This window comes from Diabrotica virgifera, chromosome 6 (genome assembly GCF_917563875.1).
Source record: "Diabrotica virgifera virgifera chromosome 6, PGI_DIABVI_V3a".
NCBI lineage: Eukaryota > Metazoa > Arthropoda > Insecta > Coleoptera > Chrysomelidae > Diabrotica > Diabrotica virgifera.
This window is the reverse complement of record NC_065448.1, coordinates 87,133,967-87,156,271: the sequence shown is the minus strand read 5'-3', so window position 1 is coordinate 87,156,271 and position 22,305 is coordinate 87,133,967. Positions and strand designations below refer to the sequence as shown.

General features: G+C 33.2%; 1 protein-coding gene across 2 annotated transcripts in view; it reads left to right on the top strand.

Annotated features, from left to right (window-relative positions):
• The window catches only part of LOC114332093 (phenoloxidase-activating factor 1), a 170,525-nt gene that overhangs the window by 73,793 nt on the left and 74,427 nt on the right, over positions 1-22,305 (top strand). The gene's annotated exons all lie outside the window — the stretch shown is intronic.

Sequence of the window (22,305 nt, the reverse complement as noted above, 5' to 3'; positions counted from 1 at the left end):
CAACTCGTTCATTTTAAACATAATATAATAAAATCGCTGGGATGGCAACGTGGCATTGAAAGTGTTAAAGTGTTTGATTTTTCGCCAACGATAAACCCGAAAATTTCGAGAATTGTTGCGAAAATTAAATGTTAACTGACAGTACCAGGTGATTATAAAGTGAAGAACAATAAAATAAGTGTAAATCCACTGCGAAAAAGTGATATTCGGCGTTAAAAACAATACTGACAATAAGAAAAATAAGTAAGGTTATATTGATAAGATAAATAAAACAGCTAGTTCTACAGCTAAAGTCCGGTTCGAATATAAAGCGGTGTTGCCAAACCTCAATTAAAGCGAATAATAATTGGAAAGCGTAACTTAATAAAGTTTAGAGAGAAGCTGATTGCACTGAGAGGGGTGGATATTTCTGAAGGGTTGAACTGGATATCATCCCCTATCGCGGTGCAAAGAATATTCTCGCGAAACTAGGGCAACATCAAGAAAAGTGAAATCTTATAATTATGACAGACTCAGATGATACGTATTCAGAGGGAAGAAAAAGAAAAGCAGGAACTTGGGATGGTGTATTCAAAAATTACAAAAAAACCTATAGATCGCCAAAAGAACGGGATGATTCAAACCCAGAAATGCTAGCCCAAATAATGGATTTGCTAAAAGGACTGGCTGTGGATACAAAGGAAATAAAAAATCAACAGAAAAAGCAGGCGGAAACCATGAATATGCTAACTGAAGAACTAAAAGAGCTCAAAGAAGAACAAAAGGAGTATAGAAGAGAAATAGGAGAACTAAAACTAGCTAATGAAAAAGCGATTAAAGAGATAAATCAACTGCAAAACCAATTAAGTAATACGAATATAAAATTACAAAAAGTAAAGGAGAAAAACGAAAAAGAAACATTGACTTCCAATTGACACGGACAATCCCAATATACTAAAGAATAAAGTAGAAAGTTTCATAGACAAAGAAATGGGAGTTAAAGTAAGGGTAATCGATGCAAGAAAGCTGGGAGACACAACATGTCTAGTAGAGTTGGATAATAAATACGAAAAGTCAAAAGTAATGCAAAATAAAATTAAGCTTAACCAGCTAAGGGACAAAATATATGTAAATGATGATCTAACAAAAGACGAAAGGGAAATACAAGCCAAAATTAGATTTATTTATTTAGCGTATGGCTTAAGTATATCACAGAATATATTTAGATTTATGCATTATACAATGCATCACAAACAGATGTCCAATTTTTTTATATATTCGATTGACCCTTCGGTTGCCATTACAAAGTCTATAGGGTCGCCTGTGTATGCTCTGCGTGGGCAGTCCTGAACAATGTGACTGATCGTCTGTCTTGCAGCGCCGCAGTCACAAGAAGGCGAGGGGAGTTTACCCCATCTGTGGAGGGAGTCGGCGCATCTTCCACAGTTTGTTCGAATTCGATTAAGGGCTGCCCAAATCTTACGGGGACGTTCAAATTCGCCAGGTTTCCTTATGATGTCCGGTAGACTATGGTAATGCGGATCTGTCCTACTTTCCCAATCTTCTCTCCATCGGGTATTTAAGTCAAAGTTGGATTGCTGCAGCGCTTGAGCAGATTGTAGAGGGGGTAACCTGGATCGGAGACGGTTTCCAAGAATATCGGGGATGTCGTTGTGGACTAGAAGCTGGCGACTGTCCATTATTTTGTTATATTCTTTAACCAATGCATGTTCGCGGCGTAGGTTGGGTGGTGCTATATTACTAAGGGTAGGTAGCCACATTGTAGGGGTGGGCTTAATTGTGCCTGTTATCATACGCATAGTACGGTTTAGTTGGGTGTCGACCAGGTGGGTATGCCTGCTATTTAGCCACACTGGAGCACAGTATTCTGCCACCGGATATATCAGGCCAAGAGCAGAGGATCTTAATGTTGATGCTGTGGACCCCCATGTAGTGCCGCAGAGTTTCTGTATTATATTGTTGCGTGTTTTCAATTTTGCTGTTGTTTTCGTCAGGTGTTCTCTGAATGTGAGCGTTCTGTCTAGAGTAACCCCAAGGTATTTCGGGTATTTATTGTGTTTTAACAGCTTGTTATTAAAATACACTCGCAATTCTCTGTTTGCCAACTTGTTGTTTAGATGAAAAGCTGATACTTCAGTTTTTGTAGTACTTGGCTGTAGTCTCCATTTCTTAAGGTATTCGCTGAGGATGGATAAGTCATTCGTGCGAGTGATTTCTGTAGTTTCTAAAGATTGGTGGCTTGTTGCAAGGGTCCAGTCGTCAGCATATCCAAACTTCCGAGATTCGGTTTCAGGCATGTCAGCAATATAGAGGCAGAAAAGTAAAGGGGCAAGGACAGAACCCTGTGGAAGACCATTGTTAAGTTTCATCTGTCTACTCGTCTCCTTTCCCATTATAACCTGGAAGGCTCTGTTGATCAGCATGTTGTCAATGAGGTTAATTATCTTTCTGCAGGGGATAATGCGGGCCAGTTTATATATTAATCCCTGTCTCCAAAAAGTATCATATGCTGCTGTTAGATCTATAAATACTGTTGCTGTCTTTTGTGTCTTTTGAAAACTAGCTTCTATAAAAGTTGTTAATAACAGCACTTGGTCCGTACAGCTTCGATGAGGGCGGAAGCCAGCTTGTTCAATGGGGACATTTTCTAGTATCCTGTGACTAATTCTGTTGAGGAGAAGCTTTTCTAATAGTTTATATACCATGCTGAGTAGAGCTATGGGGCGGTAGTTTTCTGGCTTATCGTTTGATTTGCCCGGTTTCGGAATTGCGATTATCTTTGTTCGCTTAAGTGAGAAAGGAATGTTACCTGACTGAAGTATATCATTAAAGAACATTGCAAGCCATTGTTTCGTGTATGCACCACTGTGTATCAAGAACTCTGGATGGATACCATCAAAGCCAGGTACTTTACCTGATTTCATTTCTTTCAGCGCATGTGTGATTTCAGAAATAAGTATTTTTGCTGAATATTCGGAGTTCGTTCTGTTCATTTGTTTTAATGCCCTTAAGTCTCTTTTCACGTTGGTAGTATGTGTTCGATCTATTTGCCAAAATTTTTTGTTTTGTTATTTGTTCGCCAAAATTAGAATAATGGCTAGAGAGTAGCGAAACAAAGGAAAAATCACAAAAATAGGGTACCAGAGATTAATAGTAAACAATGAACTATGGAAATGGAACAAAGAAAGCGGGCAATTGGAAAAAATAAAAGAAGACATCTCAAAAAACTAGAATCAGATGCAGACGAAGATGAATCAACAATGACGACACCGCAGGGAACACGGACACAAAAAAAGGAAATCAAAAAACAAATTAATAAAATAACAGAAGAGATGGTAAAAGCAGCAACTTGGAATATAAGAGGATCCTATCAGGAAGGAAAGCTGAAGCATTTAATAAACGAAGTTAAGAAATGTAAGTTTGATCTAGTAGCTCTACAAGAGACAAACAATTGGGGCAGGGTAGCCAGGACATAGGCGACTATATATTTTTCAATAGCGGAGGCACTAACAGACTGCTGAGTACAGGTTTTATAATAACAAAAAATTTAAAGAATTTGTTTCAGATTTTAAAGCAATTTCGGACAGGATGTGCACTCTCAGATTAAAAGGTAAATTCCAAAAAATAACATTTGTTAATATACATGCACCCTCGGAGGAAAAAGGAATGGATCTGAAAGAGCAATTTTATAGCAAATTAGATGAAGTATATGAGGCTATCCTCAGGTATGATATGAAGATCATTCTAGGAGACGCTAATGCCAAAATAGGCAGAGAAGAAATATTAATGCCCACTATAGGCAAGCACAGTTTACATCCAGAGACTAACGAAAATGGATATTTCCTGGTAGATTTTGCCAAAGAAAAGGGACTTATAATAAAAAGTACGTACCACCAACGAAAAGACATTTATAAGGGAACATGGAAATCTCCAGACGGCCGTACAGTCAACCAGATTGACCATGTTTTAATTGAGAAAAACGAAGAACACTGCATAACAAAGGTGAGAACATATAGAGGACCTGATATGGACTCAGAGCACTATTTGGTCGGAATATGGATGAAACAATTAGTACCAACTCTTCGATACAAAAAGACATTAAAATACGAAAGAAACAAACCAATCAGATTACAGACAGAATGTGAGCAAACGTTGTATGGACAAATTATTAACAACAAATTAGAGAGCATAGTGGATGAAAGGAATGTAGAATGCATGTGGGGAACATTAAAAGATGTAATTAAAGAAGCAGCAAATATTTCCAGCACCAATGACAACACAAAGAAAAAACAAAAAGAATGGTTTGATGAAGAATGTGAACAATCATTGGAAGAACGGGCCAAGCTACGATTAAAAATGATAACTCAAGGAACAAGAGAAGCGCAGGAAAATTACACTAAACAAAGAAATAGAACCAAAAAAATACTACGAGAAAAAAAAGGAAACATTATGAAGCTAAACTGAAAAATATAGAGGAAAGCTACAAAAATAATCAAATTAGGAATCTGTACCAAGGGATAAAAAATGAGAAACGAGGGCACCAACCGAAAACTGTACATTATAAAGACAAAAATGGAGAAATGATTATGGGTGAACCAGAGATATTAGAACGCTGGAAGCAGTATTTTGATGAGCTTCTAAATGGACCTGAAAAGACAGACGATAATAACGAGGAAACAGAGGATCTAGTAAATGAAATACAAAATCAACAGGGTGAAGAGCAGGCTCCGACTATAAGCGAAATTCAGAATATCATCGATAAATTAAAAATGAACAAAAGCCCAGGAAGCGACGGCATAACGGCTCAAATGATTAAATTTGGAGGAAATCAGTTAGTAAAGAAAATCCATAAACTAATTAATAATATATGGGAACAAGAAATACTACCTGAGGAATGGACAGAAGCAATACTGTGTCCTATTCACAAAAAAGGAAATATGGCTGATTGTCAGAATTATCGAGGCATAGCGCTGCTAAACATAACGTATAAAATATTGGCTATGCATATTAAAAATAGATTAACAACGAAGGTTGATAAAAGCATAGGAGAATATCAAAGTGGGTTCAGAAAAGGAAGAAGTACTGTGAATCAGGTCTTCACACTACGAGAAATACAGGCTGAAAGTTACGAATATAATAAAGACACCATGGTTCTTTTCATTGACTTTAAGCAGGCTTTCGATCTAGTGAAAAGGAGCGAGTTATTCACAGCATTGCAAGACATGGACGTTTCATCAAAGCTTATTAGAATTATAAAATTAACTCTCCAAAGAACAATGAATAAAGTCAAGATAAACAATACGATAACAGAGAGCTTTGAGGTCAATCAAGGAGTGCGGCAGGGTGATCCATTATCGTCTATAATGTTTAGCATATTACTAGAAAAGGTTATACAGGAAGCAAACATTAATAGAACAGGTCTGATCTACCACAAAAACATTAGTGCTTGGCATTCGCAGACGATTTGGTAATCTTGGCTAAGAGCAAAATAGAACTTATAGAAACAGTCATGAAACTCGAGGAGAGGGCAGCAACCAAAGGATTGTATATAAATGAAGCAAAAACAAAGTATATGGAATGGACAAATAAGCAATTCGTTCGGGGGCAATACATAACAATGACAACAGCGAAGGGAACACAGTATAAATTCGAAGAAGTTGAGAGATTTGCGTAATTAGGAACTGTCTTCACAAGAGATCCTAACTGTGAAGAAGAAATACAAAAGAGAATTATGTCGGGCAACCGCGCTATATTTGCTCTTAGTGGGTTGTTAAGAAGTAAAAATATATCACGAAGAGCAAAACTAAGAACTTACAAGACCGTAATAAGGCCGATAGTAACGTATGCTTCTGAAACATGGGTCACAACAAAAAAACATCAAGAGTTGTTATTAGTTTGGGAGAGGAAAATACTGCGCAAAATCTTCGGTGGGAAAAACTTAAATGGACAATGGGTAAGAAGAACAAATAAGGAACTAACTGAGCTCTATCAAGATCCTAACATACTAGCAGTAATTAAGGCGCAAAGACTTAGATTGTTCGGCCATGTGCAGAGGATGATTCCATCTAGAATTCCCAAAATGGTACTATCTAGTGCATTGGCAGGGAAAAGACGAAGAGGAAGACCGAGGTCACGATGGAGTAATGGAGTTAGAGAAGATATGAGAAGAATTAATGTAAGGAACTGGGAAAGAGACGCGACTGACAAAAGGGAGTGGAAAAGAATAGTACATCAAGCCATGGGCCTACTTGGCTCGTAGAGCTTACATATTATTATTATTATAATAAAATCGCTAAAATATGTAAATTTTTAAATGTTTTTTAATATCTAACGGTAAATATAAAATTTTTGTTATTTTGATGAACCCCATCAAGGGACAGTCACACCCTCAAGCTTTTCAAATAACAAAGTAAGTCATGTGACACTTCATTCGAAAGGTTATTAAGATCGGATTCTAAAAATATATTACACTAAATATTTTGGTTAATAATTAAGTGATTAAATAGTAAAAAATTACAACTGTTTCAATAATTCTTCTTCTTCTTCTTCAGCCTGTTTGCATCCACTCCTGAACAAAGGCCTCCCCATGAGCTCTCCGCTATTTTCTGTTTTGTGCTATTTGGTGCGAGTTTCTGCATACTTTGGGTTTGATGTCGTCTAGCCATCGTTTTTGTGGTCTTCCTCTACTACGACTGTGTTCGCGTGGTCTCCAATGTATAATGTTTCTCGTCCACCCGTCGTTGTTTTGCCGTGCCACGTGTCCTACCCAGTTTACATCATCCACCTTCATCCTTCTTCGCACTTCCTCATTTCGTATATATTCCCCCAGAGATATTTTTAATAGCTCGTTCAATCGTACTCTGTGTCGTTCTTAGAGTTGCACAAGTTTGACTTGAATGTTTGAACTTGACTTGAGTTTGACTTAATTTCAAGTCAAACTCAAGTCAATCCTTCTGACAAATCATTCAAGTCAAGTCAAACTGGTCAATCGTACAGGTTTGAAAATTCAAACTGTTTGTCAAACTAGTTTGAAAGAGTTTGAAAAATAATTTATTTAGTAGATATACTTTTTTGTCGAGATAGATAATATGTTAGTTGCCAATTAAGACAAGAAAACTAATAATACAATGAGTGCCATATAAAAGTAACTTGATACGGGGAGCGAATATACTCAAAATGGGTCTTAAAATTCTTGAAAATGATTCATGTATGCTTAAAATTGCTTGCTGGCAAGTTTCGTTTTATGTATCGATATCACTTTTTTTTTATTTGAGTGTGCCCGCACTTCACTCTCGCCGAAGTCGATGGAGGTTCAACAAGTACGAGAGTGTAGACGGCCACCTTGTCTAACTTTGCCTCACTTCGTTCTACTTCCATTCTCTGTCGGTCTGGTCAAAGGGATCTTTGTCGGTATCACACCGCTCTTTGTCGGTATCGCACTTCCTCGCGAAGTAGAACGTGTGTGTAGAGAGGGTACTTCGGACTTCGGTTAACTTTGGCGAAGTAACTTCGCCGAGAGTGTGTAGCCCGTGTTACTAGATTAAAACTAAGAATTCGTTGGTTTTTTTTATCATATCAAGCGTAATTTAATCTACTTTAACAAGAATTTATGAAGGAACAACAAAATATTATATTTTTGATAGAGTAGGTTTAATGAATTTTTTGCGACTTGGCAATGTCGTTTTAAAGAATTAGTTCACTATTTTTCATTTTATAACGCTGTTCTTTATTTTTACATAATACAAGTATGCACTTTCAGAGTTAGGCGTATTTTAAATACATTGTATTTCAAATACTATTTAAAATACACTGACTAATGTATTTTGTATTTTGTATTTGAAATACCAGAGGCGAAAGTATTTTGTATTTCAAATACTCGAAATAGTATTTTGAAAATACTTTGATTGCAAAATACACCTTTTGATATCCTGTAGCGTTGATTGAGGTATTGGCTTGTAGTAATTATTATCTGTTAGGATTAATCACCTCTTTGCGGAGGTTGCCTGGAATTAGAATTAGAGGAGTAGGATTAGAAGATGGGTCATAAACCTGATCCCAGCAATTTAGTTTATGGCTGTGTTTGAGGCAATTCATTTTGGATTATTTTATTTTTGTCCCTATAAAATAACAAATTTGTATTTACACCAAAGAATATTTTACACAAGTTGAGCACAACTAATAGTCTAACAATAGATAGATATTTACTAAAGCAATAAAGCCATAAAGTACAGCATGAAAAATAGTTTCCTATTATTCACTTCTTGAATTTTCGTCGTCAGCAAACATGTGGCCGGCCAGATGACCCGCTCCGCCCGGCGCCACGAAAGAAAAAATTACAGTGACCGCATAATATGGGTATTTGTCTAAAAAAAAAACTAGAAAGATTGAAAAGTCAATTGAAGTTTACATTTCGGAATATATTGAACCTAAGATTAAAAAAAATTTTAATCGGAGCAAAGTATTTTGTATTTGAAATACAAGCGCAAGAGTATTTTTGTATTTTGTATTCCAAATACTCATATACAGTATTTTGCCCAAATCTGTGCACTTTGCAATTTTCATTGTTTTAAAATCGCCTGCCGCAACATCAAATAAATCAATATGTTTATTTTTCTTAATTAATTCTGCTTCGACTACAGATTTTTTTCTTTTAATTTTTGCAGTGGGAATACCTTCAAAATCAGACTCAATTTGTTCTGGTACTTATTCTGAGCCGAAAAATATTCAGGTTGAGATATTATGTTTTCACAAAGCACATACTTCAAAACGAACGTAATAAACAAGCCAAGCATATACTTCTTAATATAAACTACAAACTAATTTGCGGAGTTACAGAGTACAGATTCAGACCTACCCAAATAAGTCAAAACAAAAGTCGGTACACTCTTAATTAGAATTGGAAATAAACACGTTGCGCAACACGATATTCAAACTTCAAACTGTTTGAAGGAGTTTGATTTCAAGTCAAACCTAAAGATATCAAATTCAAGTCAAGTCAAACTTTTTTACAAAAAAAGTTTGGTTTTCAAGTCAAGTTTGTTGAGTAAAATCAAACTAGTTTGACTTGATACATCTCTAGTCGTGCTCAATCTATTGGCTGATACCTCTGTAAGTGTCATGGTCTCCATTCCATAAGTCATAACTGGTAGAATACAACTGTTGAATACCCTTCTCTTTAGATTTATTGGTATCTTTTTGTTCTTCAACACATCACTGAGTCTTCCTACTGCTGCCAAAGTCATTCGGATCCTTCTAGTTATCTCTGCCGTTTGATTCTGTTGGCCTAATTTGATCGTGTGACCTAGGTATACAATATACTTTTCGACACTTTCGATTTTACTTCCATCTAAGTCTATTGTAATATTTTGATTTGGCATCACTTTTGTATTATTTAAATTCATCTTTAAACCGATTTTCACAGATTCTCGTTTAAGTTCTCTCAGAATGCAGATCAGTTCCTCTGTATTGTTGCTTAGGAGTACTATGTCATCGGCAAATCTCAGGTGGCTTAAAAATCTGCCACCGATTTTAATTCTACGTTGTTCCCAATTTAACTTCTTAAACACATCTTCTAATGCAAGAGTAAATAACTTTGGAGATATGGTATCCCCCTGTCTAACACCTCTTTCCGCTCTTATTTTGCTTGTTGTTTGGCCTTCTGCTACATTTATTTGCATAGTTGCATTGTCGTATATGTATTTTAGGAGTATTCTATATCTGGAATCAATTCTTGCGTTATTCATTCTGTCTAACACGGCACAGAGTTCTATGGAATCGAATGCCTTATTGTAGTCCAGAAATACCAAATGAAGAGGTTCATTTTATTCGTTACAATTTTCGATAAGTGTCCTTATTGTCTGTAGGTATTCTATGGTACTATAACCTTTGCGGAATCCCGCTTGTTCAACAGGTTGGTAACTGTCGAATTTATTTGATAGTCTATTGGTAATTATCTTGATAAGCACTTTGTATGGATGTCGTAATAGGCTTATTGGTCTGTAATTTTCGAGTTTGTGTTTGTCTCCTTTCTTGTGTAGTAAAAGTACCTGCGCATTTTGCTTTGCCAAGAGGTTCGAATCGCATCACCAAAAAGGCACTTGTTCATCAGGATTTTAACTGCCTTTAAAGTAATTTAATCTCCAGCAGTAATCACCTCTTTTGTTATTCCGTCGTCTCCAGGAGATTTTCCATTTTTCATTTGTTTCAAGGCATTTACAACTTCTTCGTTGGTAATTTCTGGTAGTGTTTCAGATTCTACATTTAGTATTCTTCGTTCTGTATCATGCGTTTCGGATTTTGCTGCTATAATTCTGCATAATAGTCTTCAACAATGTATATTATCTGATTTTTGTCGTTTGAAATGATTCCATTCTTATTCCTTATTTGGTGTATTTGTTGTCGTCCTTTGCTATTTAGAGTTTTTAATATTTTCATACTCCCGTTTTTCTCTATAATATTTTCGATTTTTTCGGTATTGTTGTCTCTGATGTATTGTCTTATTCTTGTTCTTATTGCTCTGTTAAGTTCCGTATATTCTAGTGAATTTCGATTCATGCAGCTTCTGTCCTTAATCATCTGTTATGTTTCTGTCTTTAATCTATTATTTTTGGGTTTCGACATCATATGGGTTTTTTTGATTGCAGTAATTACACTCACTTTTATCGTTTCTTCCAAATCGTTTATGTCTTTTTCTTTTAATTGTTCATTTGAATTTAGGAATGGCTAATGGCTAACTCACCCCAAATGAGTTTCAATAATAAAAACTCATAATTTTAATTTATTAGATTGTCAAAATATTCACCACTAACCTGGTCACAGTTAACCTATTCTTTTGTTTTTTTTTTTTCAAATTCTCTATTTATGTTGTTACATTCTTGTATAACTCTTTCACGTACATCAGCAAAGTTTGATGGATTTGTTTGTTTTAAATTGAACTTTAGGTAGACCTACAATAAAAAGTCTAATGGATTAAAATGCGGGAATCTCGAAGGCCATTGTATGAGTTTACATCGTCCAATTAATCGTCTGCGAATAACTCCAGAAGAACTCTTCGTCTTTGTACAATATACGCTTCGCAATCCAACACATCCTTAAATATTTTTATAAAGAGAGATACCCCCTACTCGTTAATGAAAAATACCTTTAGTAACGAAGTTTTTAACTTATTGCGTGTCATCTGTAAACCTCAAGTTAATATTAATAAAGAGTCCGTTTACTACAACGCCAGCTTTTTCGTTGTCCAGTACCTCTTGCATAATAACTAACGACTACAATTGAAATAGCAATGGATATAGAACGCAACCTTGCAGTACCCCTCTTTAAATTTTGACGTTCTGCGATTGTATGTTATCTATTTTTATTATGTGCGCTGTCTGGTTATAATATACGTTTTGTGTTATTCTTATATCACGCTTGTCTTGTCTATTGGCTTTTGTTTCAAAATTGTCATGAGCTGGTCTTACCTTACTCTATCAAACGCCTTTTCATAATCTTTATGTAGGTCCAAAGAGCGTTGCGTTAATACGTTTAAATAGAATAAAACCTCCATGATTGAGGGGTGTAAAATTAAAGTCGGCAATCTCCAATTTCCATAGTTTTGGGAAACCGCGAAAAACTGTAGAAACTAACAAAATGAAATTAAAACTAACCCCCTCTGTGGCGCAGTGGTAAGAGCGCCTACCTTTGAAACGAAAGGTCGGGAGTTCGAATCCTACCAGAGGCAGAAATTTTTCCTTTATTATAAATTAATAAATGAAAAATAGTTTCTGTCCTTGTGGGGTCGGTACTCACCGGAGGGACCGCAGACGTTCGGAAACAATTAGCGTCTCTTTGCAAAGACAATGACGTCGACTTTGCAAAGTAACAAGACACTTACTCAACACACACACACTACACATTACTCCCCTGACTTAGTGATAAGTTATACAATTACGTGGCTAAAGGTTCTAGTTCTAAACCAAAGCCAAAATCAGAGAAAAAAAAATTAAAACAATAACACTGATCAATAATCATATAAAATTTCATTTGTGATCGGATGTCCAGAAAGAGGGGCTTAAAAAATTATCTCTTTTCTTTTTTTTTTATATTATAGTTTGGGGATTGCCGTTTTTGTTTGCAATGTTTGAAAATTGACGGATATGGAAATGATCTATAAGGATATTGACAGTTTTGAAACTAATAAAATATCATTGTGCCGGTACTTAGTGAAGAAAAATATATTTTGATATTGAACAACAATATAATTTAGGGGTTCGGTTCACTGATACTAATTACCAGACCAGAAAAATTAAGAGGCGAATAGAAATAGCGAGACAATCATTTATCAAAATGAAAAAGTTCCTATGCTATTTGAAATTAAGAACGAGAATGTTGAGGTGCTATGTTTTCTCCCTACTGTTGTACGGCATGGAAGCTTGGACACTGAATAAGATAAACATCAAAAACATTGAGGGATTCGAGATGTGGTGCTACAGGAGAATGTGGAAAATACCATGGACAGATAGAGTAACAAATCAAGATGTTTTGCTGAAGATGGGGAAGGAATGCGAAGTCATAAAATCAATACAAACGAAAAAACTGGAATATCTAGGCCACATAATGAGAGGGAAAAAGTACTTCCTGCTAAGGCGTTAATCCCTGCTAATCCAAAGAAAAATCTCGGGAAAGACAAATGTGGGACGTAGGAGGATTTCCTGGTTGCGAAATTTAAGGGAGTGGTACGGGTGCAATTCTGTACAATTGTTCAGAGCTGCAGCCAAAAAGTTAAAATTGCTGTTATGGTAGCCAACCTCGGATAGGAGACGGTACTGCAAGAAGAAGAAAATAATATATATATATATAATATGTAAAAGGAATTTATATGCATATCACTTAAACTAAAATATTCGTAAGTTCGGGTATATATTCACAGGTTTCTACAGAGTTCACAACATTCACAGTTGATCACATGCGAGCGCTACGTGGCTCTTATTGGCCGCAGCGGAGATTGCCGTGTTTGGTACGCACTCAGCTATGAAGATTGTCGCTTTTGATCCCAATATGAATTTTTCACTGCGAGTTGTCTACAGAGCCTATTTTACTTCAAATCAGGCCCGAGGCACTACACAATTTTCGGGCCCCTAAATATGATTTAATAATAATAATAACTTTTTTAAATGAATTAATTATTTAATAGGAATATAGATGCACCAGAAATTTAAATTTTTAGTAACAATAAATAAAATTTATATTTAAACCATTAAACATTGTTTAAGATGAAGGCAGCTCTATATTTCGGCTATCAAAATAAATACAGATTTGAAGTTTTGCACAGTACTTAATATAGGTTGAAGGTTTACATTTTTTAAGATACTCAACTGAAATTTAAATTTATTTTAAATTTTTTCGCGGCCTACTGCGAATCCTCAAACAGGCTAAATTTTATTTATTTTGCTTCGGGTTAGAGATATCGAAAAAAGTTATTCCAAATCTTATTTTAACCCCACATACCAAACTGCAGAAATTCGCACTTTTAGTTTTTTCAGTATTTGTAGTCAAAACTCTAAAATTCGTCTGTCCCGAGATGCATCTCGCGCCAGCCAATTTTAAGTTTTAGAATCCTGACAACAAATAATGAAAAAAAAACTAAAAAGTATGAATGTTGTTATAAAATTTGGTATGTAAGGTTAGAATAATATTTGGAACATCTTTTTCAAATAACCTTTTCCGATATCTCTAACGCGAAGCAAAATATCAAAAATTTACCTTGTTTGGGGATTCGCAGTAGGCCGCGATTAAAATTTAAATTTCAGTTGAGTATCATCTTAAAAAATGTGAACATTCAACCTGTATGACTGTGCAAAACATCAAACCTGTATTTATTTTGATAGCCAAAATATAGGGCTGTCTTCATGTTAAATGCGACACACTGCATACTCGTATATGTCATTTCCTTTTGTAAATAACTTGGTTGTTGAACCATAAAAAGATTGACCGTTCTTGGACAAAAATTTAATGGTTGCTTTTATTCGGTGAAGAAAGTTTCTCCAATGTTCCTTTTATTCTAAATAACTTTTTCTCATTAATGCTACAATTTGTCCTGCTGTACTACTTCTCTTGACTGACGTACCAATTGATGAAATATGTTCAGAACATCTCTCATGTTGAATAACTGTCCTATTGCTATTTTTCCAGTCATTATACCCATCGAAAGTTAGAAAAACAATAATTTTCGTGGAAATCAGTTTATACACGTAACGATAAACACGGCTACATTTAGCCAGAACAGCCATTTAGCCAGTTAGTACACTAACCACTCGTGAAAAATGTTTTCATCATTAGTTTTCATTTTATAAAAAATTGCATTTTGCAAATGTCTGGTTTTATTATTATCCGGTTGTGTAACACATTCACTAATTTTATCAATATATTCATTCGGTCGATTATTTATAAGATATTGTTGAAATTCCAGATTTAAATGTTTTGGCCAATCCCCTATATTGCTAGGAAAAGAGTTATTGATATTGTCGTTTTCTATAGGAGATGACAGAGATGTACTTGTGACAGGTGAAGTCACTTGAAAATCAACAGTGGTGTCATCCAATTATACATGGAGACCAATTATAATATACTATCTCTGTAACTTTGGAACCGTTCATTTTAGAAGGATTATGCATAGGACCTTTTTATTTCAAATTTAATGTAGAATATTTTTGTATAGAAGGTCGTTCATGCTAAACCGCATAGTTTTAGAAATATTGGCGAAAAAAAACTACGAATTTACCGATTTCTCCCCCCTCTCCCCCCAAACCAGACGCTCAAAATGGTGTGAATTTTTTCTGAACATTATGTGGACCATATAGAACAATTTGGTGTTGCAGGATAACTTTCACTTTGGATGTCTGGGTTTGGGTCTAGCTATACCATACTAGGAAATAAAAATGTTAGGTTTGTCACAGTCAAACATCGTTAGTAATACGTTTAGCATGCATGATGAAGAAATACAATTTCTCGATATAATAATAGTTTCCACAAAATGGGGGAATAACTATTTCAATGTCATGAGTCATTAAGATTCGTTCAATTTTTATATCTTTCAAGACACGCGTACAGACAAGGAAATTAAAATATGTTTTACATAATTTGTTTACTACGTACTAGTAATAACAGTAAATAATACTAATATAAGAATAACAATAGATACTACATTTTTAAAGAATGTTTAATATTTTTAGAGAATATAGTATGAGAAATATTTGATTATTTTATAGTTTGCCAAGCAGATTTTAATTATGCCATTATAAATACAGTTCTGACAGAAATAAAGCTTTTTTTAAACATTTTAAACAAGTTGTAATGAGTTTTCCCCAAAAAGTCCTTCACTTTTGGTTATTTTACGTTGAAATATTCGATTTGGAATTGGGCGAGTATGAACCTTTTTTTCATTAGTTACAACTCTTCCTTCACTCGGTCTAGGGATCTCATAACATACACCGTCATGTTCACTTTTTTATGGGTTATATTTTTGCTAAAAATGTTTATTTCGATAAAATACTTATAGGTATTACTTTTTGAGTTATTTGCAAAAAACCGTTTAAAATGGGTTTTGTTTATGAAAAATTAACATATTTACTCGCAAATAACTCGAACATAATTAATTTAGTAAAAAAATTCTATAGAACAAAAGTTGCTTAGAATTAGTCAGTTTATCCATTTCCGTACTTACTTTGAACTTATATTTTTTCACCACCGAGAAGGGGTGAAACTCACCCCAGGGCAAAAGCACACAACGGCCAATACCACTTTTCTTCTTTCACATGTTACCTATGTCTATGCCAAATTTCATGTTAATCTAAACGGTTCTTTAAAATTTATAGGTTTTGCAATCTTTTACCGACAGAGAACGGACTAATCATCAATTTTTTCTCATACATATTTTTCTTATTTACTAAGGCCACAATCTTTTACCGACAGGGAACTGACTAATTATCTATTTTTTCTCATACATATTTTTCTTATTTGCTAAGGCCACAATTTAACCAACGACGACATAGCTTTTTTTTGCACGATTGATCATTTTTGACTGTTTACCGTGACAGATTTTACGTCAGTAGGTGACATTTACTAGCAACTCGACGGTAAGTAATCCAACTCGACGGTAAGTACTCCAACTCGACGGTAAGTAATTCACTTACCGTCGAGTTAAAAAATCTCTTAATTTTAATTTATTTGCAGAATTTCTAAATATGGAATTTTATCGTCTGGTTTATTAACGACTGTAAAATTACGCTGGATGTTCGTTTTTGTATTGGGTACTTTTACAATCATTAAACCATCGGTTTGTTGGATGTCATTCATAGTAATATTATATAATTCTTCTCTTCTACAGGCACCAGATATTCCCAATATCATTGCGATCTACAAATTATGAAAAAATCTTCATTAGAGTATTTCTTTTACCTAAACTAGCTTATATTACCTTGTGAACTAGAAACTCTTCATCCGGTGCTTCCATCAGAAATTTTTCAAATTACTCCCGTGTAAAAATGCTCGCTTTCTTAGGCCTATAGCCAACATTTTTTCTCTTCAAATACGCGATCAAAGTTGAAAACTTGGAAATATCAATGCCATCATAAAGAAAAACGGTGAATTTAATCATTGAATATTCTGCCCAGAGGCTTCCAGGAGCTTTTAACTGCATATGTCTTTGAACGAAATATGCCAATAGAGTCGTTTCTTCGATTCTTAAATTCTTGCCTTCGCACCATTTTTTAAAACTTTGGTAGGTATTTTGATAACGGATTTTGGATTTTTCGGGAATAATTGCGGAACACCCTTCTTCCCAAGCCCGTTCAATTTCTTCAAATTCACTTTGGCTCATATTTTAATTTATAATAATCAAAATTGTACTTAAAATTATTGACAACTAAATAAAAACTCAATTCTCCATTGTTGTTATGCACCCTAGTTACTACCTAACAACCAAAGTATCTATCTTGATAAAATGAATGAAACTAGTCAATATGACGAAAATGTTTAATTTTATAATTTATAATGGTATCAATCGTGCAAAAAACGTTATAAGCATGTCGAACGTTAAGTGTAACCGATCTCAGACAATAATTGGAGTCGCCGCTTCGCTCCTCCTCCAAACAATTGTCTTCGATCGGTATAAAACCCTTACCGTTCTCCATACTTAATATACTATTATAACTGGAATTGACTAGAATAATAATTTAATAGTCCTGTCGCCAGGGGGGTACAACGGCCTCCTTTATTCAGATGGACTTACCCAAGTTTTTGAAGTTATACTTCTTTACGGGCGTAATGACGGTGAAATTTTATATGGTAAAACCTAGCGACCGGGCGCATGCGCATTATAACTTTGTTCTGATTGGATGTTCAAATGACATGACAAAAATTATCCAATATGGCAGCTGTGGCACAGCTGTGGGACTGTGGTTTGGTTATAATGTATGCTTGTTTCGTTTTAAAATTGGTTTGTAGGAAGAGAAACAACAAACAAAAAGTTAGTTAATAGAAGAGATGATTGTTGCATGCCAATGTGAAAGCTCATCAAACTGTGACTAGTATGAGTGCCGCAGATCTCGCTTATTCAAAGCTAAAGAATCTTTCACTGATAAGTGTTTTATAAATAGTTGATCAAATTTTGTTATCATATTTGAACATAGCCACTTTGCACGACGCAAGTGATTGCGAAATTTATTAGTCGTTATACGGGCTCCGATACCTACCTTGAACTTACCAAAATACATAAGTAGTATGTAATACTTTTATTTACATAATTTGATTACCATCAAAATTTCTATCAATATTCACCTAATATATTGTTTTCTTACTCTATGTTTTGTTGTATTTTTTCAATTCTAAATCATTTCAATTCAAAATCAAAATAATTTGATTTACATAAGTTAAAAATGTCAAAAGGTTAATCTGTTTAGTTAGACGATCTTCGCACATAATGACAAGCTGTCTCTGTGGCGAAGTTTTAATGCGAGTGAATCCCAATACAACGCAAATACCAGCCGCGTGGTAAGTTGGTTCGAATCCCAATAGAAACTTTTATTTTTTTATTTTTTTTTTATACATTTTATGATTGTAAGTATATTTATTAAATAATTTTATTTTCAGAAAATACGTATTTAGTTAAAAATTTTTCCGACAATTAATGTTCAGAAATCATTTGTGGCATTTTTGATGTGTTTGTGTGTGTTTAATTTTTTTATTATTTTAATTTTTGGCACTGTTTTAATAAAAATGTTTGAGAAGTAGTAAGTATAAATTAATTTAATATTTAAATAAAATATAAATAAAAAGTATATTAATTTCGTTTATAATCATATAATCATATAATAGAAGTATAACTTCTTACGTGCGTACAAAGTACACACACATTCTTTTTTTTTCATGTATTTTGGCCCGTAGAATAAGAATTTTTTGGGTAACAGTTGATCCGGATGTCGATAAGATTGTTATTGACCAAGAACTTGAGGAATTACATAACCGCGATCTCTCTCAAAACAAAACATTTTTTGGTATTTTTTGGGTCATTCTAAGCAAAACATGTTTCTACAATTTTTTTCGTAGGATGGCTAGTTTTCGAGATAACCGCGGTTGAACTTTCAAAAAATCGAAAAATTGCAATTTTTGAACCCGAATAACTTTTGATTAAAAAATAAAATAGCCAGTCTGCTTACCGCATTTGAAAGTTTAAGTCAAATTATATCGGTTTTAATTATTTGCATTGCTAAAAATTTATTTCTTTATTGTTTAACAAAGCTATAAACACTTTTAAGTAAGTGTACACTTTTTCAATGAAAACGGATACTTAGTTGATTTAAAATGGATATTGGCCGAATTTTACTAATTATATAACTATTATAGTATTTTTATATACTGGGAATACCGAACAATAATTAGTAATACAAGTTTTAAAAAAGCGTTGCCCGCGATTTCTCTTTTAGGAAACACTGTGAGTTACAGTCTATAGTTAAAAGATTTTCTTACGTCTCAAATTGTATAGGTACCTACGACAGATCCGAGCAAATTATACTATAATAATTAAAGTGATCATAAATTAGCAAAAACATAGAATTTTTTAAATATGTAAATATTTCGTTTTGCTGATTATGTTGTTGTTCTAAAATATTTGTTTAATTCGATTTTTAATTTATTTATATCCGATTTTTTTAATAGGATCTTTGAAATAATGAGAATATTAAAATTTTAAACAAATAAGAAAAAGGTAAGGTACGATCTATAAATCGGAACAAAAAATTTGATTAATAAATTTAATCATTTACGTATGTATTTAAAAAAGGAAGTGGTACCTACAGTATACGGTACTATAGATAGGCTATAGACTACCGGGAAGCTTCATACTGTTTTCGGTATTTTTAAAATTGAATAATTTAATTTTATTATTTATTCATTGATATTTTAAATTAATTCTGCAGCACTTTTAACTGGCATTTAATCTGCCCAAGACCACCTTATACAGGGTGTTTCATTGGGAAACGGAAATACTTGAATGGTGAATAGACTCACTGAAGCGATTCGAGATCTACTACATTCATTGCCTAAATCATAAATTTTTAAGAAATCTGACAACTCGAACACAAATTTCGATATACCTAATTCCAAAACCAATGTCATTAAATTGTCCGCTCAAAAAATTGAAGCGAGTTATTAGACTCAGTTTTTTGTGCTCTTTTCAAATGTGCAAACGGATTTTAAAAATTTCAATATACAAGGTGTTGTTTCAAAGTAATTTTTACTTTATATTTTTTTGTTAATCCTAACTTGTGTTTTTCTTGTGATTAGTAAGCGGGTCGTGCCAATGTAGTAAATGATTATTGATTATTTTTAAAATGAGTATTTATTCATTAATTGTAATTATTTATTATAAAAAGTGCTTTAAAACCTGCTTTTTAATTTCAGAGTTCTTAAAAGTTTCATTATATTTAATATAAAAATAAATTCATTAAACTTACTACGCAAAAATTAAAGCGTCCCTATAAACTCACTTTTTTGTGCTATTTCCAAATGTGCAAACGGATTTTGAACATTTCAACATACAGGATGTTGTTTCAAGGTCAATGTTTTTTTGTTATTCCGGTCCTGGATTTTTCTTGTGATTACTAAATGGGTCGTTCTAATTTAGTAAAAGTATTGATCATTTTAAAAATGAGTATTTGTTGATTTACTTTAATAATTTATTAATGAAAGTTAATAATACCTGCTTTTTAATCGCAGAATTTTAAAAAATTTCAATATCTCTTTCAAAATATTATATTTCAAAATTAAAATCATTAAATTGACTGGCCAAACAATTGAAGCGAACCATTAAACTTAGTTTTATGTGCTCTTTTCAAATATGAAAACGGATTTGGAAATTTTAATAAACAGGGTGTAGTTTCAAGGTTCAAGGTTTCAAAATATACAAGGTGGTTCTAAACTTATGGGTCCAGAAAGAAATGCGCAAAATCGATAAAACACCCTGGAACTCGGTTATAAAAATCGGTGAGGCAGTAAATGTAGTAGGGATGGCGGTTTTTGAACAAACACCGGTTTTCGGTTATACCGGTTTTTTTTGCTTACGGTTTAACCTGGTGGTTATAACCGGCCAAAAAAACCAGTTTTTCAAAAACCGGTTTTCGGTTTTTTTAATCCAATAGGTTAAAATGTTACATTTAAAATGCACTTTAGTTTGCGATACTCCCACTTGACTCGATACTCGATATCAATATCATCAAAATTAGTACCTACTATCGAAAGAACATCAATATCAATATAAATAAAACACAATAATTTTTAATAAAACCATTTTATTGTATTAATTATTATATTTATTTATTATTTTATTATTATTATATATTTATTGATTATTATTAAATATAATATAGGTAGCCTAAGATTAATATATACATATTGCAATAATATACAATTTAACCCAACCATTTCAACTTATAAAAAATTTCCCAGACTATTTCAAATGGGATTTAAAAAAAATAATATTAACATAAATATTTTACTTAAAAATAAATTAGATAATGCAATTTATCTTTTATTTTCGCTACCATCAAAAAAAATTTATCATGTATTTCTTTTAACACGTTTGTATATTTGTATAATAGGTACATTGTAACTCATTTAATACTTCCTGTATGGGTGTATCGTTTTGAAAACGTAGGTAAATCCTTGGAGATTCGTATTCGTAATCGGTAATTTGATATTCATAGTCAGAACATTATTTTTGGTAATCAGAAAAAGTCAATCGCCCACTTTCAATGTCAAGAGTAAGTGTGAAAATAGATGATGTTTGCGTCTACTTCAACCAGATCACTTCTTATGTAAATATTATGATTTCAAATACATTTTCAACGAAATATTATAATAAAACTTAATTGTTTCTGGCTGATGTGAGTTTGCACTTTCAGTTTGCTTCTGTATTTATAAAATAAAATTTGAATTATGGTTTTGTTTGGAATAATTACTTGAGAATAATAATTATGATTGGGATCCAAAATAATACCTAACCTAATCCTAATCACCGTAAAAACCTAATAACCGGTTTTTACTTTAAAAAGAAAAAACCGGTTATAACCGTGACAAAAAAACAACCGGTAAAACTGGTTATTGCGGAGTAAAAAAACCGGTTTTAGGTTAAAACCGGTAGGTTTTTCAAAAATGTAGTATAAAAATCCCTAAAATGTAGTATATACAGTATGGTGCAAATGAAAGGAATAAATTCGTTATTTCATAAACCGGCGACTTAACGCAAAATTTCCGAAAGAGGTCGATTTTTATTTTTAAATTATGATATTTTCGCATATATACCACACGAGTGGCGTCATCCATCTGAGCGTGATGACGTAATCGATGATTTTTTTAAATAAGAATAGGGGTCGTGTGCTAGCTCATTTGAAAGATTATTCAATTCTCTATTCAGTAATATAAACATTAACATAATTATTTATTCAGGGTGTCCAAAATCATTTCTTGTTTAATTAAATTAATTGACAAAAAAAGAAGAATGTATGTAATTTATTTAATGCAAAATACATTTTACTGCTGTCAGAAAACAGGAAAAAATTGTTTATTTGAAAAATAAACATTGCTTTTCGTTTAAATTAAATGTTCAAATTTCCAAAAAGCAGGTGCCTAGCGTGAGCTGGCTTGAACATTGAATTTAAGCGAAAAGCAATGTTTATTTTTTAAATAAACATTTTTTGTCTGTTTTCTGATGACAGTAAAAAGTATTTTGAATTAAATAAGTTACATACATTATTCCTTTTTTTTTCAATT